Source organism: Ostrinia furnacalis, unplaced genomic scaffold (assembly GCF_004193835.3).
Source record: "Ostrinia furnacalis isolate ACB-3 unplaced genomic scaffold, ASM419383v2 OfSCF3544, whole genome shotgun sequence".
Taxonomy (NCBI): Eukaryota; Metazoa; Arthropoda; class Insecta; order Lepidoptera; family Crambidae; genus Ostrinia; species Ostrinia furnacalis.
In genome coordinates, this window is record NW_021133783.1 from 57713 (window position 1) to 81256 (window position 23544).

Below are 23544 nucleotides of genomic sequence, written 5' to 3' on the forward strand. Positions count from 1 at the left end.
GATTAAGGTGGCACAGAATACTGACTAATTCGCTCGTTCGAGGACCCTCGTCACTCGCAGGGCAAATTAATATTCATGATAAATTCTGAATGTGAACGTTCATTTAGTTAGTACTTGCACATAAACGAGCATAAGCCACTGACGGGTAGAATTATAAACGAGTTAAAGTTAATTCTAATACATAATATTTTATTAACTAGAAGTTGTAGCTTTAGATCTTATTTAATATGATGTGGGATAAACAGACCTAAATGTATGTGTTTTATTTACCTTTTTCAAAGATTTAGTAAATGGGTATTATCTAATGTTTTATGTATTCATATTATGTTTCTTACTTTATCTGTTAATTAATTGCTGTAATAGGCACAATCTTTAATCGTAGTATTAAATTAAGTCGAATCTATCAGGGGAAACAAAAATATTACTCACCAAAGAACCATAGTTTTTCAACTCCACTCGAACGGAGCCGTATGCAGAAGTTGGTGTATAATTTAAATAAAAATGCTCACGTCGCAAGTTCCGACCCGCGCCGATATTGCTGCTCAGCGAAAAAAGCGCGGCGTCAGCGCAGCCACCCATAAATTGAGCAGCGCTGCAGCCGATATTTTATGCAAATCCGACGCTTTGCACGAAACATATTCGTTTGGAAAATGAAGAATCGGGCGGCGTGTGCATTGAAATCTACCTATAACATATTAGACGAACACGAAGAAATCGATAGGTGCTGGCTGAGTCTGTTTTTCATAGCTCTGCTGTTATATGTATTAGTCATATCTGAATTACTCGTAAATTTGGGAAGATAATGATGCAATTATTTATGAATCTAAACAGGAAAATGTCAGTGTGTTGTTACACATAGAAATGTTTTGTTTAGGACTACAATTAAAGCCAAAATTATCCGTTTCATGACACAATACGCGGAACATTGACGCAATCTGTGCACGTGCGTGTTTATCGCATTCTCATCTTCAAGTTTCACCATCTCCCTACGTCAGAACTACGATTACAGAGATGAGTCATGAGTGTGAATGGATATTACATTGTCATTGGTATTCGTGATTGAAACAAAATCTAATCATTGAGAATCTGTATCATTATGACATACTTTAGTTGTGACCTCTTAGCCCAAGGATTGAGATTTTCTTTTTTTTTTTATCTACAACGAGGAAGCTCTTGGCCTGTATCTCACCTGATGGTAAGTGATGATCAGGCCGGAGGTGGAAGCGAGCTTCACCCGGAATCCTCAACCACGGAGGAACTGACTATCTTACCTCTAACTGCCGGAACACAACAATGCTGTTAACATTGTTGTTATGGCGACAGACTTAGGTAAGATGGTGGTAGCTAGCCAGGCGGACTTAGAACAAGCCCTACCATCAACCAAACCGAACAGAAAAATCTGCCCCCACTGGGAATCGAACCCGGGACCTCTGCGTCTGAAGCAGGTGGTTTTACCACTAGACCACAGAGGCGGTTAAAAGTTCTTTGCCTTCATTCGAGTCGTTGAGTTGAGGCGGCAAAGTCAAGTTTTATAAACAGTTTCATGATGTTCACTTGAGTAATGAAGCGGGCATTCAATTCTGCAACTGAAACTTTACGAGTGGGGTTTTCCTGTAAATCTTCGCAGCCATTAACGAGCTCACCTTATTGCGGCGGCTTGCGGCGTGCGCGCAGCTGTCGCTTGCGCAAACGCACGCGTCGCGTCGCCGTAATATCGCGTTTGTTATTGTTGCACGCGAACTACGCTAAGTAAACTAATTCAGTAGGTTTCGCCCTAAGAAGTTCGTCCTTCTTTAGGAACACGGGTCCATAAAAACGGAATTATCACTTCTAACTGACCACACGGCGAAAATAGAGACATTGGTTGTGGATTTTCAGTCACGCTTATGCACGCTTACGCCCGTGGTCGGTCAGCGTCGCCGTTACATAGGTAAACTATGTAACAATCCAAGAGACGCAAAGCTCCCTGGCCCGCAACGCTGACCAAAGCGTGACTGTAAAACCACCCTAAGGTTAGGAAAAGACTAAGCTCATGATAAAAACACACAAGTCTACTTGTGCGACTTGGCCCAGGTTTTTCTAGACAGCGGACTTACTGCTTCATACTAATATTGGAGTTGCATCACGACTACGAGTTGGTGTATTTGTTTTGTGCGTGCAGCGGGCGCGTGGCTCACCTATGCATTTAAGATATTTTTAACCTTATTCTCTTTCCGAGTATCTAAAAATACTATGTTTTGTATTGAATTGCATTGTGACTAAGTTGAGACGTTTATTAGATGCTGCAATTTCCAAAAAGAAATATCGTTTCTAATAGCAAAACATTTGCGTCAAGGCAATGTTTAGGGAATGGGGACAAATGGAAATCACTAGCGAAATAAAAGAGATTGCCTTAAATTTAACGGCGCTTAATGGAGCAATTAAGATAAAATTCGGTCGCACTCGTGTCTGCGTGATATGGATCCGAGCCCGTTGTGAAACAGGCATTTTTGTGGCAATTGTTGTTCGAGTTTTAGGAAACTATCATATTTTTAGGTTATTCCGTACTCTCACGTAAATCAACTCGTAAAAACAATGTCCTGTAGGTATCTATGAATTATTTGTAATTGTAATTTGATGAATTTATAATTAAATTCAACCTACCCTGTGTGGCTGCCATATACTTTTTCTACAGTAGGTAAATTACAACTCATATCACCACAAAGTATTAAACGTCAAAATTTTAGTAGATATAAATAAGTACATAATTACCTACAAAACAATAATTATTTCATTTCATAAAGTTAAATGCACAGTGTAACATTTAGCAAACGTTAACAAACGACAAGTTGCAAATTTTTCCATTTAGGATTAGGAATCCCATTCAATTTAATATTCCAGCTATAATTTTGGCTAACTTTATATAAATTTATCTATTCCACATCATATATCACTGTACCTCGTTTGCATAACGTTAAGAACTAATATCTAATCAATTTATGCATAGCATATAAGTAAATTAGATAAAATCTTCTTGTGCTTCTTAGTAAAACGTTCGACGTACCCATTTGTAGTCTTACTGTGCCCAGCTCCATTATGCGAAGTGGTCTAAAATTATGGAAATATTATCAGAGCTGAGTCGTCTAGTTTAAAACACATTTTTGCTTATCCGCCGCTTAGATATAGCACTTTGGGAAATGTCTAGACGTTTCCCAGACTCGGCCGCGTGCTCCGGGCGGCGCCGGGAAACGCTTAGAAGCAGACCTACGAAACAAAATTGGGACCACAGGACTTTGAAAATCAAACAATTTTAGACTCAAGTTTTTGTGTACTTTTTTAACCAACAATGTTGTAAAAACACCAACGGATTTACTGTTACAGTACTTTTTACATAAAAATATCAATTTTATGGAAAACATATTTAGCTACCTATTGCGTTATCGTGCCTCTACGCCGGTGCTAGCTGAAGATGATTATTTATCTTGTGTTTGCTGACTCGAATGTCAAAGTCTATTTATTGACGGCAGGGCTGGTAATTTTCCACGTATAAACCAGCTCCTCTGTTGATTTAACCTGATAGGTACTGACGTATACCTACGGAGCATCTGAAATTGATATGATTGATCCCTGAAAATGGGTGAAATGTAATTTAGCGCTACAGAAAATCGTTATAACTTATTTTATTTTTAATTTCGGATAAAGTTTTTTAGCTAAGTTATTCCAATCAGCCTGTACTTAACTACTAACCGAAAGTGCAACCCAAAATATGCAAGTGAAAGATGATTATTTCCGTTTTTTTTTATAGAATAAACAATTAAGAGTGTGATTTTGCAACGCTCAATTCCGAAAGCTAAGTTTGCTTCTAAAACTTCTTCCGTCTAGTTTTAGGTTCAGACTGAAATGTAATCTCGGGGTTATCTGCCTCACTCGGAGGGAAGCGAGAATTGACTGAAACGACGCTACTTCTAAACAGTTCGCGAAATGATCCAAGTTAAAAAGGCGAGCCTGAAATATGGTGCTGGAAAACATACAGTTTTGTTTCTTTTTCAACTAGTTTTTTTTAGGTAGCACTACAAAGGCTAGGTTTTGTTTAAATGCACCTTTGCAAAAAACAAATGGTAGTTTTTCACAAAAGAACATCACATTCAGAAATAAAAAGTATTCCAAAAACCAGCATTCGTTAATTGAACGCGGTGTTTTATAAACGAAATTAGTGCTTCGACATTTCTAAGTACCTACCTACCCTCAACGCTATTAAGCACCTTGTGAACATAGTGTGGGATAGATATAATTAAGAAAATGACAAATCTTATAATATAAATGAAAATGATCATCCATTTCCACCAAGACAGAATACAATATCAGCATTCCAATTAATATCTTACCTGAGACTTACACTAATTAGCGAAAACTAACAATATCATTCCGACGATACATGGTATTATATTCGCCAGAGCAGGAGTTTGGTGGGTAATTAACGATATATTGAGATAATTAGCGGTTCTCGTCAAACTAACGAGAGCGATCGTTAGGCGGCCCGTCGAATTTAATTAATTTTGCGGTTTGTTTGAAACATGCTCTGGATTGATGGAAAACCATTTTTCTTAAATTACTGACAGTCATGGTCGCTAAGGCCTTGCACGCTAATGAGGATTGACTGAAGACGAATGCCCGGTCACTGAAACTCCATCCTCGTTAATAGTACCTACTGTTAGCCAGGTTTCCAACATATAAATAGTTACTGCTCTATGTCCGTACCTCCTCTCAACCCAGAGGTCCTGGGTTCTATTCTGAAAAATGATAAATTCTTGTTGTGCCAGAGATAACCTGTGCGTTTCTCTTGTTGTTTTTTTAGTTACGTACTCGTATAAATTGTACATGATTTTTTATTTTATTTATTGAGGTATACCAACAATATTACATACAAAGTAATTACATGAAAATCTTACATATAGAAGTTTAGGAGCTTGGTATTGAAATTAGTTTTCAAAGACATAGCAAAATAAAATCTACCACGCGCGTTGTCAACATTCCGTGGAATTATTAAATTTCATCCCAGTCGTAATATTAAACTTGGCGCAGAACCCATACAAAGAGATTACACCCACAATTCTCTTCTACACAAGTTTTAACGTTTGATTAAAACAGTCAACTTACTTGTACATACATACACGACATACTTAGAGCAAATCGAATAATACCCGGTAATTTTCCACGATTTTTATAAGTATTTTTTCTCATAATAATACCTATTTCTATATGATTTCAAATGATTAAAATATTTAAAACTATGAGGACGTTCAACTAGGTAATTATTTAAATACATATTTTTTCCAATCAGTGAGTCAGACAGAGGTACATACTAATTGTAACTTTCTGCATGTGAAACAGTTCGACAGGACTATAAAGCTTTAGATTTTTTTAAATTTATTTATTTTCACCAACTTATACAATCTTTACTATTAACTTAACTATGAATAAAGTTCACTTAATATGACAGCAAATATCAAAACCCATACCTGCTTGGTTAAAAGTTTTATCTTAAATTATGATATTGTGATGCTGTTTGGTAAACTTTCTTCATAAAAATAAACGGAAATTGTAGAACAGTTGATTCACCTAAAAAGTAGAACATACCTACTTACTCGTTGCGTAAACAGAAAACACAAAGCCAACAAACTTTGATTAAAACTATTATCTAGATATCTTAGGAACATAACTTTTGTTCTACTTTCGTGTTTCAGACATTACTAAATTATAACTTAAAAATATAGAATAAGACGAGAAAATTATGTTAAAACAAAATTTTCTTGTAAGTAATTGAATTAAAGAAAGAAAGAATTATTAATTATTATTAATTTATAATTTTATTAAGTGTCATACTTATCACTGTAAAATATCTGTGTTTTTCAAATTGGTCTTATCATTCTTAGAGCTATGATAATTTTACTATAATTCTAGATCTATATATTCATACACCCCATTTATATTATAAATATTTATATTTATTGTTACAATGTCGACGTAGGCAGAAGGCTAAAATTACTAAAATATAACCTATGTATCTTATATTTTTAAGACTTCTACATAATGTACGATTTTTATTGAGTATTCATGATAATCATTGTAATATGCGTAATATTATGAATAAATAAGCCACATAAGTGGTGCTTCATTAAGTAAACAGTATTTTTAGCCAAGTTCCTCGTTTAATTGTGCTCCAGCCTATGTATCTTATATTTTTAAGACTTCTACATAATGTACGATTTTTATTGAGTATTCATGATAATTATCCTGCTTTCGCCTCCGAGATTTATTTTACCATGTAGTACCCCTGTACGACAACCCAATCCGCACACAATATTCAGCGTAGTAGTAGTAAAAAACAAAAGAGCGGGCAACCCCACCCCTACCACGCTGTGGGCTCGGTGTCCGAGCGGTCTCATTCCTTTGTGCGCACGCGCAACGACCGCACGCAGTATAAGAAAAATGCTTAAGTGACGTCACCAGGACGTTTTTACCGACAAAAAACGTAATTATTTTAAGTTGTGCAGTGTAGTGACGAGAATTAGACCCAACACAAGGTTGGTTTTAACAACTATTTTGTGCAAGTGCTCGTACNTTTGCGTAAACAGAAAACACAAAGCCAACAAACTTTGATTAAAACTATTATCTAGATATCTTAGGAACATAACTTCTGTACTACTTTCGTGTTTCAGACATTACTAAATTATACTTAAGAAATATGGAATAAGACGAGAAAATTATGTTAAAACAAAAATTTCTTGTAAGTAAATGAATTAAAGAAAGAAAGAATTATTAATTATCATTAATTTATAATTTTATTAAGTGTTATACTTATCACTGTAAAATAATATTTACGTAAAGTAAGTACCATCTGTTTTTCAAATTGGTCTTATCTTTCTCAGAGCTATGATAATTTTACTATAATTCTAGATCTACTATATATTTATACACCCCCATTTATATTATAAATATTTATATTTATTGTTACAATGTCGACGTAGGCAGAAGGCTAAAACTACTAAAATATAACCTAGGTACGTATCTTATATTTTTAAGACTTCTACATAGGTATGTACGATTTTTATTGAGTATTCATGATAATCATTGTAATAAGCTTAATATTATGAATAAATAAGCCACATAAGTGGTGCTTCATTAAGTACACAGTATTTTTAGCTAAGTTCCTCGTTTAATTGTGTTCCAGCCGGCGCTTGGCGCTGCCCCGGTGCCAAGAAGCGCGGCGATGCGCGAACAAATTGCGCAATAAGTAATTGCGCTTGTTTATGGTCGGAATGCAAGTTTATTCGAGCCCGGTGCATTCGTAATCCGGGAACGTCCCCGTTTGTCTTACTTAGCGGCTAAAAGCGGGACTTCTGTTTTTGAGTGTTATCGTAGGCAGTTAACTGTTGAAATAGTGCCCGCGGAATGGCAGCGCACGAAGAATGTAGTCAAATTAATGAGATACAAGCATTGGGTACTAAGTTTATTTCTACAGAGATCGTGGAGAGTTGTGACATTGTCGATTTTTCGAAACTTATTAACATCAGCGAGCTCTAACAGCGCGTATTTGTTAGCTCGACTATTACAAGCTCGCTAGTAGTTAATAAGTTCCAAAAAATCGACAGTGTCACAACTCTTCCCTGTCACAACTCCCCTCGGTCTCCCCTATCAACCTGAATAAATTCATGAGTAAGCTACATTTAATAGAGTTTGTTTTACTGTACTTTTCGTAATAAATTGTTCTTTTGCATGAGTACAACTCATGCAAAAGACATGACCGGAAATATAATGTTTATCCACTTGACCATTGTATGACACATGATTGATTTGATTTATTCCACTTTTAATTTAAAAAATAACACATTAAACACGATAACTAAGTACTTACTCCTGGTAAGCCTAAGCCTTTTAGAATTGGGTTCAATTGGGCTAATTTGGATCCCGCAATTGAAAATAGACATTTTGCATAGTTCTCCGAGAGCTCGAAAGGTCAATTTAGACCCTCATGCCTCAGTATTCCCTCTTCTTACACTTAAACGAAGTTATTGGGATATTATTGGTTCACAGAATTTTAAGAGGTTTCGCAAATACAAAGTGGTAATTCAGTTTCAATTCAAAAATTTAATATCAATTCTGAAGAATACCTTTGACTTTAACAAAAGTATTTCTTAGAAAGCTAAGGTTATTCTTATTTTCAGATATTATGTCTGTATGTCTGAAATAATTTAACGGGTTTGTTATAAAAGAAGTACCATTTTGATGATAGAAGAAAAAAAATCGATAGAGATACCAACAAAATCTCCTATGAGTGCAGTTTCAGGTCGCCCCAAAAAAATATAAGTATTTTATGTGACAACCAGAAATCGCACTCATAGAAGGCAACTTAAAACTATACGAGTAAACATTTAAAGAAGAAGAAATCTCTTTCGTACCCCAGTCAGGCCTACGAGTGCTTAAATAATAAAGCTTCAGAACTAATAAAAGTCTTTATGACCCGGAGTATGCGAGTGCAGATGTTGAAAGCTGACGTTTCAAACGCGGTACTCAAATGAAACTCCGCCCGCGTACGAGCACAGAATAAGTAATAGTACAGGTACAGAAGGATTACTCCGCAAGACGATTTAAATAAATGCGAGTCTTGCTACGACGCGATACAGTGGAATTCAGCTCGCACAGCACTATGTACCTACAATTTTATTCACCTACAAGTTTTGTCTCTTTCTATCGCGTGCCTCTGAACTCTTCTTACGCTGTTAGGGTTGCTGTCTGTCTAGTAAAAAAATAATTAATCTACTTATTTGTAATGAGGTACGTATGTAGGTAAATACGCATTCATTATGGAAAACCTTGGTAGAGGCCTTTGTCCAGCAGTGGACGTCATTTGGCTGAAACGAACGAACGCATTCTGAGCAGTAGTCATGGTAGGTTAGGTTCCTATACTATCCTAAGAATTATTTATTACCTACATGGCCAACATACCTTTCAGCATCTTTGGGAAGCGAAAAAAAAGATAAATCCGGTAGATTTCTTTTCGAATTTAAACACCCGAACGCCGCACAATAATATTTCTTTCTCTTTATGTCAATTTTTAAATAATACTTCGATCATAGAATTAGGTACTACAACGCACGCCCAGCGTCCTGACGGGCGCGAGCGTGACACTCGACTGATATAATACCCGCCGGCGGGGCGCTTCGCTGTAGGTAATTATCTGATGTACCGCGCGGAGTGAGCCAGGCCTGGTACGAGCCCGTTTTGGCTTGAGCTTCCGCAAAAGCTCAAAGCTGCTGCCATATGAATTCCAGAGCTCAACTTTATTAAATTACGTTTCAGTCGCAATAGCATTGCATACATGTCACTTCAATTGCTTGTTACTAAAGTAGTTAAGAGGAAGTTTTAAAAAGCACTCGTGGAACACCACAAAAAGTTGTACTAACCAAAACATTAAGTAGGTACCGGATGCATAATAATATTTGTTTAAGCAATATGTGTTCGAAATACGATATGCAATAAAAGAACACTCGCAATTTTTGTGATTTGATTTACTATAAAAGGACAATGTGGAAACTTGGAAATATTATATAAAAAAACTAGAAAACTAGACTGAAAAGGCTAGCAACAGTTTTGAAACTTCAATTGAGCACTCTGTCAAAAACTTTCTTCATTAAACAGGACTAGGACACGATTAATCTTCTTCTACGCCAACGAGGCTGAGCGAATAAATAACAATATCATTTAAAGCCCTTTACACCTAATTATACCTACGACTACCTAAAACGGGTACCTACCTATCCAATACTTTAAGCCAAATTAAATAAATTAATATTTCACGGCGTTCCATATTTCCATGAATACAAATAAAATTGAGGTCAACATAAGAATCGTGAAAAAATTTCAAAAGCTGCATAATTATTGAAGCAAGGTATTAATTTAAGTGGAAAGCCGATTCAATATTCTTTTCAAAGTTAAAATATTCACCGCTGAAAATTTTCTCACTCCATTTCAATATATTTTTTATGATTTGGCGCACGAGTTAACAGGCTCCAGTTTTATGCACAGATTGTCAAAGTTTTTATTACTTCAAAAGGTGGCCGCGGCCGAGCCCCATGGACTTAAGATGCCTCTGTCTATAGCAACCTGATTTATTTTTGTAAGCATATCAGTTGTTGGGGTTTATTTATAGACAAGGTCGGGAATTTACTAATGTCTATACTCTAATACTGCTGTATAATGTCCTGGTCAGATCACAGCTCGAATATGCGTCGACTGTCTGGAATCCCCAGTATCTTATACAGTGTGAGTCACGTTAAAGTGTACGTATGAAAATAGATGAAACTAGACCTATTTTTATCGACAAAAAAGAGGTCAAAATTTTTTTGAGATTTTTTTTAATTTTTTTATAGAATTTTTTTTCTTCCAATTACTTATTGTAAAGAAAACGTAATAACTTTTAAACTAAGCGGTATATCCTGATAAAATAAAAACAGTAATAATGCTAAATAGCAGGCGATATTAAAAAAATACATAAAATACACAGAAAAGGCCAACAAATAATAAAAAATGATAATTTTTGAAAAAAAAACTGCTTTTAAATTCGTGTTTTTTTGGTTATTTGATAAATTTCTCCAACAAATGCCCCTATAACCGGTGGTTTTTATTACTTTGTATTATTATCTATCGTATTACCTTCGTAAAACCAAAAATCGCATGTCTCTATCCCTATCACAACGTTTGCAATAATCGTTTGAACTAAGCCTCTCCGGGCGCGCCATTCAACGCTTCGGTAACAACGAAACTGAAAATGGCTCTAGATTTGTAATTTTGATAAAGACAAGTTAGATTTCAAATAAAAACAAAAGATTTCGAAGCAAAATAAGCATTTTAGTTAAAATTAAAATTGTCTCTACCTGTAGCGGAGAATAATGTTGTGGCAGGTCTTTGTTCAAACGATCATAGCAAATGTTGTGATAGGGATAGAGAAATGCGATTTTTGGTTTTACAAAGATAATACGATAGAGAATAATACAAAGTAATAAAAACCACCTGTTATAGGGACATTTTTTGGAGAAATTTATCAAATAACCAAAAAAACACGAATTTAAAAGCAGATTTTTTTCAAAAAGTATCATTTTTTATTATTTGTTGGCATTTTTGTGTATTTTATGATTTTTTTTAGTATTGCCTATTATTTAGCATTATTACTGTTTTTATTTTATCAGGATATACCGCTTAGTTTAAAAGTTATTACGTTTTCTTTACAATAAGTAGTTGGAAGAAAAAAAATTCTACAAAAAATTAAAAAAAAAAACAAAAAAAAATTTGACCTCTTTTTGTCGATAAAAATAGGTCTAGTTTCATCTATTTTCATATGTACACTTTAACGTGACTCACACTTTTTTGTCGAGTCACGTTAAAGTGTACATATGAAAATAGATGAAACTAGACCTATTTTTATCGACAAAAAAGAAGTCAAAAAATTTTTGAGATTTTTTTTTTATTTTTTATAGAATTTTTTTTCTTCCAATTAAAATTTTAATTTTAACTCAAATGCTTATTTTACTTCGAAATCTTTTGTTTTTATTTGAAATCTAACTTGTCTTTATCAAAATTACAAATTTAGAGCCATTTTCAGTTTCGTTGTTACCGAAGCGTTGAATGGCGCGCCCGGAGAGGCTTAGTTCAAACGATCATTGCAAACGTTGTGATAGGGATAGAGACATGCGATTTTTGGTTTTACAAAAGTAATACGATAGAGAATAATAAAAAGTAATAAAAACCATCTGTTATAGGGGCATTTTTTGGAGAAATTTATCAAATAACCAAAAAAATACGAATTTTTAAGCATTTTTTTTTCAAAAAGCATCATTTTTTATTATTTTTTGGCATTTTTTGTGTATTTTTTGTATTGTTTTAGTATTGACTATTATTTAGCATTATTACTGTTTTTATTTTATCAGGATATACCGCTTAGTTTAAAAGTTATTACGTTTTCTTTACAATAAGTAATTGGAAGAAAAAAAAATCTATAAAAAAATAAAAAAAAATCTCAAAAATTTTTTGACCTCTTTTTTATCGATAAAAATAGATCTAGTTTCATATATTTTCATATGTACACTTTAACGTGACTCACACTGTATATAAACTCAATTGAAAAGATTCAAAACAAATTTATACGGAGAATGAGATATAAATTTCGAGGAGACTTTGACGCTGACAGCGTTGTGTCTCTTGCTTTGCGAAGAGAACACTGCGATCAACTTTTATTGTACAAAGTTGTTAATGGCTATGTTGACTCGCCCTACCTTTTGAGTAAGGTTTTGTTTCGATGTCCGAGAGCGAAGATGAGGTCATGTGATTCATTTGCCATTTCTTCTTGCCGTACTAATTATGCGATGAACCGATATATTCTAAGATCAATGAAATTGTATAACTCCAAATACTGTCACTTAGATATTTTCAGCCTAAAACCAAACAAATTTAGGTAGTTGTTAAAACAGTAATTACCTAACTATTTACTGTTTTAACAACGATGCGATATTTCGAGTTTAAATTAATTGCCAAGTCATAGTACTGTATTTAACATAGAACCTAAAAAAAATATTTTCTTTTTCTGTTTCTGTTTACTCAATTTTTAAAAACGATACCTATGTATAAACTGTTTGTGAAAACTATTTTGGCAAATGTGAAGTTTAATTGGTAACTCTATATGTGTTATAGAATGCTGTTTGTTTTCCTAACAAAAAATAAATAAAAATAAAGTAGGGTAGGTAGGTCTGTACCAGACGAGTAGGTAGGTATCGAGTACTTAACATCCACCGCCCTCGAAAAACAGACTGCCTAATCGCCGTGTTACCTTGGGAACGAATATACAGATAACATTATCAGCAGCCAGATTATATTTTAATTACACGTCATGTTATTTTTATTTGTGCGCGATAAAACGTATCTGTTTACCAGATCACTATGTGGGCCGGGGGAGTAATACGGCGTGTCTATATTTATACGAAATACGAGTTGATTTGATTTGATAACTTAATTTCTATCACCCAGAACCCTACACTTTCATGTGTCAAGTCTTTGAATAGCAGAACTATCCTACTTACATAATAAAATATATGGACACTCGTACATGTTACAAAACAATTTTGATTGCGTTTTTCCTAAAATATAATATTTCTTCTATGGATCTTAGTTTTAGGATATTATTGATAGGATCACTTTATAAATTACGCGAATGCTCATGCATTTTCCGCTGGTTTCTTTCAGACAGTAATAGATCCGGCTCTCACAGGTAGTTAGCGAGTGAAGTGTCGCCCGTTCAGTTTCCAGCGGCGCCAAGTTTGCGCACCTGAGCCGAATGCTCAATGGCCGGGAAGTTTTATTACCCTCAAGTAGACTCAGAGGTACACTGGAAATGTGGCTTGACGACTCCATTATGTAACGTCTATTAGTCTTTTATAAAGAAACGAAAATATTTTTTTCTTTTATAAAGAAACGAAAAGATTTGTTGTTTGTAAAAAAACAACATAATACTTTATGTAAATTGCAAAAAGTATACGTGTGGCCTCAGCTTTCACAAATGAAAATATCGTACTTAATTTCCTGGTAAGGCACCTCACATCCTACGTGAAGGGTACCCGATCAAGCGAGAAATATAAACACACGGCCTTATCCCGGCCCGGGGCGAGCACGAGACGTTTGATTTTATTACTCGCGTCATCATCATTCCTCAAGTTTGCGGAACTTCAGACGTACGACAAATATCCGCCATAATTCTTCTACGACTCATAAAAACGGCGACGGTTTATTCCTGTTTTTAAGAGATTAAGTAGGTACGTGAGCAAAGATAAAGTGTTAGCACCCTTGATATTCATTAGATTCTTATTAAGGTTAAAAGAATCAACTGTTGGGTTTTGAGATAAGTGGATTAAAAACCCTCGTTTTATGAGTGACAATAATTAAATGTGAAAAGGGCTCTCTCATCGTGTGACATGGCTCCAGCAATGCTCCAAATCTGAATCCGACAGTAATATNAGTAATATGTTCAACTGCTAAAAATAAAATTGTACTGACTTATTTAAAACAAATTACTTACTTTATTTCGTTAAACAACTTTTCAAGAATTCATAATAATCGGAATGTTCTCCTTAAGCCAAACGACTTCCTAGAGATAATTTTAATTTTATATGAGTTTCCTTTGATACATTTCCCGGCTGATAATTTAGCGTCCTAGGTTAATATCGTAAGTTCCCTCTCTAAAACGAACACTATTTTCAAGTAAAATAACCGCGATTCTGTTCACGATTCAACATCACCTGAGTGTCGTTTACTTTAAATTCCCGAAAGCGTTAAATTTCCAGTAGCTACCTGACTGGAGCGAAGTTTTATTATCTCTTGATAGAATTCAGACTCGTAAAACTTCCGTACATTTTACATTTCAATCCAATCGCAGAGAAAATATTTAGGATTCGCTGTGGCGGATGGTTGATGGTTTAAAACAGATACTTAGTATAAAACACTTATATTTGTTACGAATTTATGAGTGTGATCAATTAAATACTCGTCGTAAATAGATACATATAAAAAACTGCAAGATGGAAGAATGGTTACTAGGGTTGTGCAGTTAGAATACCTACTTAAAAATCATAGCGATTGAAACAGTGCCGAATTATAGGAAACTCGAAATTGAGGTACTTTAAAATATGTTTTAGAAAGTCCCATCTGTTGTAAGTTCATTGTTTCAAAGAAGTAAAAGCGCGTTTTTTTTATTAATTTTCTATTTGTAAATATGTATGGAAAGGTATCCTGTGCCCTAGGGAGACGCCAGGGGCTTACTTAGCAAGTGACAGCGCAACCCACTTTCCTTAAGCCTACTCTAAAACCTACTCTTATACCTTAACCCCTATAACTTGATAACTTTTTTTGTTCAAAGTTTACGACGATTACACCTGGGTTTGGTCTAATCACAAAACTCAAAAAATGCATTCACGATCTGATTGATGATGAATCTCTGTAGCAAATCCAAAAAATACATTTTTTTTCCTAAAAGTTAAACAAAGATAAATAATTAAAAAGTTATTGGATTTTTCGTGAGCCCGCTGAAAGATACTGGACTTTCTCAAGTGAAAAATAATTAGGAACGCAGATGCTGATGGAAAAGCTAGCCTTTAAGGACCCAAACAAAACCCTCGCAAAAGGCGCTTAAGAGTATTTTAATTGAACAGAACACAACAGCAATTTTGTAACAAATCGTAAGCAGAAAAGCCTTCAATAAACAAAACGGAACCTCATTTACCCTCTTAATATCCAAGTTTTCACGGCTGAATGCACTGAAGAGCCCTTTCAGTGACACAATAGGATTACCCTTTAGAATAAATGGTTGAGACACTTTCCCATAGGGTGAATGGTCCTACCTATTATACATTTTACTCTAGCGTGGCTTGAATATTGAATACACTATCGTGATACGTCTTTTTAGGCGGCTTTATTAAACTTTATAAAAGGGTAAGAGTAGGCGCACACCGTTGATTTTTAGTTGGCCGATAGTTGTGCCCGATTTTAAATTGTATGAAGAATCGGCCAAATCGAATCGGCGTAGTGTGCGCACTCCCATACATGCCCATACTGATCAACTGCCCGACTAAACTATCGGCCGACGAAAAATCAACGGTGTGCGCCTACTCTAACAGGACCTTTAAAAATTAATATCAGTAACCAGAGTGTTATAATTTTTTCCTTGAAGCGAAATTATGTAGACCATAGACAGCAAATCAATTTAGAACCACCTCTAATTTTTGCAATTTCTAAAAATACCTAACTGCTAAATTGTAGATCTTTAATTTTGTATAAGGAAAATGGCGGCCGGCTGAGCATCGCAACTCAATGGGGCGGCGGCAAGTGGCTCATTTCATACGCTGTTGATTTGCAAAACGTTTCCTTCGAGTAACGTAATTGCGGAGATCCTATTAGGTGTCGTGTAACATCTTCTTGATAACGTTATCTTCGCCCCGGCTGAGGAATGGAACTTTTCTTATTCAGCATTCCCGATAAGCTTAAACCAAACATTTTATTAGACTTACCTACTGGGGAACTCAAACAAAGCAATCGGAACAAACTTAAGACGTAATTCACTTTCTTGTGTGCTTATCTGTTTGTCATTTCTGACTTATGTTTTGAATGCTTTTTAAAAATCTCAATACAACATTAAACTTTTACTTAATGAAAAGTGTCAATGAAATTTTTACAAACTATTGCCAGACGCTGGAGAATGACATCTAAATCTACTGTATCTGCTGTAGAAATTGAATAAATGAATTTTCACTAAAACTCAATTAGAAAAGTGCGTGAAAATCTTAAAAGGCGACTGGCAAAGTCGGTCGTATCGTAATTGGTATGAGACAAAGCGCCCCCTTAATCTGATTGTTTAGGTCCTCCGCTAGGTCTAGACGGCTGATTTCCACTTAAAACTTTCAACGTCTAACGTCAACATTATTATGCTAATTTTATAATGAGGGGCTTCATTCAAAAGTGTGTTTAGACCGTGATTAAGACTGACGTTAACGACGAACCTTTAATTTATTTTTGTAGAATTAATGACGGCTTGCAGAGCAGAAAGCGTCAGGAGTGAAGACAGCCTGCTGACACAAACGGCGCTAGCACAATCCGTAGGATTTGAAAGATGGGTCAGTTGAATCAACAATTATCTCAAATATTTTTGTAGATAGCGCGTATTTCCCCCCAAATTCTTCTAATTTCGGGCAAAATTCTCAATGTTAACATTTTGTTTTTCATTTAATTCTTAGGCTGAGTTGCACCACCCAACTTTGACCGTAATTTTGACGATAACCGGTGTGTTTTGTATGGAGTTTGACAGATTTTTGACGTTTGTTAATTCGTTCGTTTTATGAAAGTCGGTAACTCTTTAATAATAACATTTCTCTTTAAAAATAATACTCTAATATTTATTCATTCATAAGCGAATCTTAGTACCATAAGTACCATTAAGCTCAATGATTAGGAGCGTGTAGACAGGTAGCAGGCGCAGGTAGCACATGCTGCTATCTCCCTATCTGATAACTAACCTCACGCCGAGTTAGACTAATTAAATCCGTATCTTATCGGAAAATCCGGTTCGGCTCGGACTAGGCTTAGGCTTAGGAATCTGGTAGTTTTTGTTCAAGAGCCATATAAAATCAGAGCTTTTATTAGTTTTGATATCTGTTAATACGCAATTTATTTACGGGAAATTATTTAGAAAATGATTCGACTCGACTCTCGATGGACAGACGAGTAGAGGCTACTCGAGGCTAGTTACTATTGAGTTGCATCTAAGTTTCTGCCATAGCGTCCGTTGAGAGACCACACATGACGCGACCAGTTTGAAACTTTCAGTTTCATTCATCAGAATCATCACAAAGTTGCAGTTTCGTTGCAGTTGCGTTTCACCGTCTGTTCTGGGCCTTAGAGTTGTGTTAAGTATTTGGCGAAACAAGCGTTAGCTTAGTGCAGAAGCCGCTGAAAATGTTGTTAACTTTTTAGAAATAAAGCTAGTGTCTTCCCGCTTGTTTTTTTCACGGACAAAGGCTGGTTCAAAAAACTTTGATTCTAAAACTTTCTCAAAAGGTATTGTTTTTTATCTTGTTAAATGTTGAGTGGCCTGACCTCTACCAGAATGCCACTAGAAACTAATAAGCCGGAGGAGTTTGTCTCCGCAAATCAATTAACAACTTACATCCTCGACCTTTGATGTAACTTTGATCCGGTCCCTGTATCAATATTGCATTACTTTCCCTCATGTTGACTCATAATTCAGTGGTACGGTAATTTAAGAGCAAATTAGTTTTTCAAATGACAAGCTTGATGAAAGAAACTTTTGTTTAGCAATCATCTACTTACTTATTGCATTTTAAAGATTTTTGATTGAATATTTTTCACGCATGAATTCGTACTCAAAATTTTGCATAGATTTTATAGCAATTTTTAAGGTTTTTACAATCAGAAAGTTCTAAGTTCTAACCTGGCGAATTCTGATTTTGGTGAATTTGTTGATGAAAATCAATGTCAAAGTTCGTCTACAAAATGCCCATTGCCCACTACTGGTTTTCTGTATAATTATTCCTACCTACTTAGTAAGTCCTTCCACTATAATGCCAACTTCGATACCGACCAGTAAAAATATCAGTTTGTCATTATACAGCGCGTAAACCATTTTATTGCAGGCTCGGCGTGGAGTGCCCTTGTTTTTCATAACGCCGTTTACTACCTATTATCGGTTTTATTACCGATATACCACCATAACTATCGCTGTTTGATTAATGTACGTTTTATACGATGTGATTTCTGTTTTATTTTGTTAGGATAGCTTTGTACAGCTATAAGTAATTCAGGTCAGGATGAGAGAAATATTATTTAACGAGTTCTAATAAAGCTCTACGTTATGAACAGTAATTCATTATTAAAGATGTCTACCTATTCTTTCATAGTATGTAGGGCACACAGAAATAGAACTTATTAGAGCTATTCTTAAAAAATATTAACCGCTTGAGTCCCAGACGGCATTCATTAATGTCATAACAATTGATTAATTATCTATTGTGTCTAGATTCGCGGCCCTTGAAGGATTAATGCCGAATTTCCACGACACCGGGTAGGTATTCAATATACACAAAAATAGTTTAGAATATAATTTTAAAACGATTGAAAATTGAAAGCATTTGTTTTCAATATTTAAATCTAATGATTGAGTTTCACCGGGCCTGCCAGCCACGAGTGACGTCACGCGACTGACACACGCCACCCGATGGCCGCCACCTGACACCCGCCACGTGGCCGCGGCCTGCCGGTGACGGCTCGAGTGAAAGAAAACAGATAAAAACAAACAGCTTGATCCACAGCAATAAAATCATTGATTTTGTTAAAACATATTTTTGATTGTTACTGCCTTTGACTGCAGTTTCAAACTCGTTTATTAGCGGTTCGGTTATTACATTTCTCAGAAATTGTGAATGTTTTGGCTTGCTGCCTCCCTAATGGATGTATAAAATTTGTTGACGCGGACTATCCACAACTATACAAAATGAAACCTTTAAATTCGTGCATTCCGTACCAAAGAAAAACATCAAAGATACTCTAATATCGATATAAACTAACCGCAATTCCACAGCCGCAATACCGAGCAAAAACTGTCCCTCTTTAATCTTTCCAATATCCCGATGCATGTTTGATTTTTGATATTGGCTTTTTTCCTCCCTTTCATTCCTGTCATGGGATTCGATTTTGGTTGTTAAAAGAAAGCAATGCTTAAAAATAAATGTACATTTTGCGGAAATAGGCCTCAGGTTGACCCGCGTGTCTCATGGCGCTCCAATCAGGACGAAGGAACGCGGGCGCATCCCTTGGGGGTACATCTTTGGTTTTGGTTAGGCCCTAACAAAACACATTGTAAGAAGGTTCATTCCGTATTAAAATATCCGGAGACTTTATAATTTACTTTTATTTAATTAACTTGATTTCCGCCCGGGGTCTTCCCGGAAATTTATGTCGTCGTAAAAAACCATCCTTGGACTTCCAAGGAATGTTTAAAAAAAGAATTGGTAAAATTGGTCCAGGTGTTGTTGAGTTATGCACTTAGCCAACACATTTTGCGATTATTATTTTTTTATATTATAGATAACTAATGTCTGAAATTACTGAACTAAAAAAATAAAACAAAATAGATTTTTCTTTTTTTTTTCATAAAATAATAAATAAATAAATAAATTGTGACTCTACCAAGATTGAACCTACTGCATTACTGTGTTGGGTCAAGGATGGCTTTGGAAATAGGATCGCTGTTAATAATGAAGTTTGGTTACGGTACAATGGTTAATTTTAGAGGAACTTTTTGGCTTGGTTAGATTTATGTTCCAACTTTATTATTTCGTTATTTGTATCCATCCCTATACTATCCATCTATCGCTTCTTTATCGAGTCTCTTTCAAGCAAAGAAGCTACTTTGTTTCGTACATTACTTTTAACTTTTTAATATAGGCATACTTATGCTGAAATTTATACAACGAGACTTTTTCTTTTTAACATAATATCTAGGTGATTCTTCGAACTGTAGAATCTTATACATAATAATGTATAGCTGTAATATAAGCTATTTTGTAACATAACAATACATATAGCCTGGTTGCTAGTGACTGTACTTAGACCCGGATTGATTACATGGAATGAAAATAACATCTAATTGCCATCTGACTGTAACCTTAATAAAAACATCACAGAAAAATAGAAAACGAGTTCCAAAGAAATGAGTTACGTGCCCGCCATACACACAGCGCATTACCAAGGGACAGGAAGGACAATTAGAATGGCGACAATGTTCACGGAAAAAGCGCAAATAAACAAAACAGAGCTAGCAAAATTTACCAATTAACTAAACGACGAAATTTACCAAGAACTAAGGCTGGGTTGCACCATCTTACTTTAACTTTGACAAACGTTAAAAATCTGTCAAACTCCATGCACAAAAACACCGGTTATCGTCAAAGCTACGGTCAACTCAGCTTAAGAAAATAATCTTTTAAACATTAACTGTTCAATCAACAATTTCTGAACAAATCTCACAGGAAATTACGAGTAATCATAATTTATTATGCAATAAAACATTACATGACTGTAAATGTGTCAAATGAGTGTATGAAGGAATCAGGAATAAAGATATTCAGGAATCCCTTCTTCTTTTCTATCGTTTTTGACATGTTAGCATTCGCACAGATTATTTGAGGAGGTACATAGCTTTGTTATGTTTTTGCATACTCTTTGATTACTTCTATGCTTTTTTACTCTGTGGAAACCTAATTAGCGGACAAAATGCGTAAAGGGCAATTTGTACGTTTAAAAACCACTTAGGTACTTTTGAATCAATGTTTGGGCCTCTCGTGTAATATTACATGTACACGTGTGGGTATAAATAAAACCACATTGAACCACTTATGTCAAGTTCAAAAACTACTGGCGAACTTGGTTAAACTTTAATATTAAAGCTGTCATCGACACCATTAGACAATGGAAAGACAAAATTAATAACGCAAAATTCTCCTAAACATTTCCAGCAGAGTGGCTGCCACATAAATCGTTTTCTCTATTTACTCACTAATCGACAAGTTGTATTGTTACCGCTTGGTACTTGTTTTTGGCGGTTCCCAGGAATAAACGAACTATTATCGCTAATAGCGTTAAGAACTCGGAAACGCCCGAAAATAATGGAAATGTTTTATCGCGCGCGATCCAGGCCTGCAAATCCTCGAGGTTTTGTTTTCACTTGTTCCGATATTTTTTCCGAAAATTGTTCTTTCGATATTCTTTTCTTTCTTTTTTCTTTTTTCAGCCAAATGACGTCCACTACGACTGGACAAAGTCCTCCCCCAAGGTTTTCCACAATGAACGGTCCTGCGCTGCCCGCATCCAGGCTCTTCCCGCGACCTTTACCAGATCGTCGGTCCACCTAGTAGGAGGCCTGCCCACGCTACGTCTTCCAGCCCGTCTTTCGATATACTTTGTATTAAATCTGGGAAAGGAATTTCAAATTTGGAAGGAAGAACTGGACGATGTAACTTGACCGCGCGGGTTCGTAGAACGACTTAATTATGATGTAAAGTACTTAATCATTTGGGTTTATTTCTTCTATCCTGTTCGGGTCTTTTAATAACCTAATAGGAAAAGATTAATTAAAATCACTTAAATATTTAAAGCTTTAATTTTCAGTCAGGCCCATACGGCTGATAAGTAAGACAACAGTTTAATGTGTGATCTCATTGTAACCAATACGATTTAGGAAATTATTTTACTATAGGTACTTAGTTGGTAAATGAATATTTGCAGGGAATATAATGATCAACTTCATTTAAGACTTTTTTCCACCCTATCCTAAAAATTAATGTATCGATGTATCGTAGGTATAGCGCTTAATCTTAACTGAAGCGAAGTCGAAGGCTCAGGAAGTGATGCAGGTGGAGCCGCGAGATCATTTGTCAAACTCACGGATGATGTGTTCATGGAGACCACGTATTAAATCGGGATTTCTTTACTTTGGGTTCACTTATGTATTCAGTGCCCGAGGTATACCTAGGCGCGGCACGGGAGGATATTGACATATTTGACGTGACAGAGCATACAAAGGACAATGACCAAAAGTGGTCCAAATGTCCACCACTAATGAGACCTATATTGACTTATAGTCCATTAAATAGACATTAACTTTCAGTATGGGACGTAAAAAAAATAAGCTGTGAGTAAAAAGTTATGACTGTTTGAAAAATTGTAGTAGTTTACGCTCTAATCTCAGGAACTACTGGTCCGATTTGAAAAATTATTTTTGTTATGGATAGCCCAATTATCAAGGATAGTTTTAGGATAAATAACATCACCCTACAACCAATAGGGGCGGAGCAGTAAAGAAAAATGTTGTAAAAATGGGAAATGTTATTCAAACTATTTTCACGCGTACAAAGTCGTAGGCACAGCTAGTATAATATTTAATAAAACTCATCTATAACCCCGCGCCACATGCGACATGACATAACATGCGTAGATTAGTCCAAAATGTGCAATGGATAGAATGATATCAAGAAAATTTTTCGGATGAAAAGGTAAAAAACAGACTTTTCATTCAGTCATAACTTTTTACTGACAGCATATTTTTAATTGCGGTTTGGATATAGTAAATCAGTATTTAGTAGACTATTTTACTACATAGGTCTCGTTAGTGGTGGACATTTGGACCACACTCCATACATTTTTGGTCATTGTCCTTTGAAAGAGATCTCAAGTTTTGACGTCGGACGTCTCAAAAACTCCCTCCCGCGCCGCTCCCATGCCTCAGGCACTGAATACATAAGTGAACCCAAAGTAAAGAAATCCCGATTTAATACCTTACGTGGTCTCAATGAACACATCATCCGTGAGTTTGACAAATGATCTCGCGGCTCCACCTGCATCACTTCCTGAGCCTTCGCCTTCGCCCGCTAATGGCCGCGTGACTCGCGCGGAGCGTTTCCGCCAACTTCATAAACTTTTTATCCTTCCCACAGCTATATTTCATGGCTAAAAGGTCAGGGAAAGTTGCGAAAGTACGAGTCACTCGATAAAATAGCGACATGTGTTAAGTGAACTGCTACGACGTCAATATTTGCCAGTTAGAGTTACATAACTATGTTTACGATTGTTTTATCGTGTCATCTCGGAGATAAAATTGGTCTGAAGCCGATCATCTGGTGCTTTGTAGGGCATGCTAAGCCAGCAGCCTGATTGAAGAGCCATACTAGACACAATGTTTGCATAATCTAAAAAAAATACCCGAAATCTGCCCTAGATACAATGAAAATAAGAAAATTATGTGAGAAAAGTTGACAGAACAAAAAATAGTAGGTAGCTTGTAATCCGTAATCCTATGATGGGCGATTTATTGGTTTTGTGAGTTCCCCCAAATAATGCATAGTTTGACACTTCCCCATTGAACCCATGAGAATTTATATGGAGAAAAAAGGAGGTCAC

At 35.5% G+C, this 23544-nt stretch overlaps 1 protein-coding gene across 1 annotated transcript in view; it reads right to left on the reverse strand.

Moving 5' to 3' along the window:
* Positions 1-23544, reverse strand: part of NGR-A1 (neuropeptide receptor A1) — a 127549-nt gene that overhangs the window by 37629 nt on the left and 66376 nt on the right. The window lies entirely within an intron of this gene.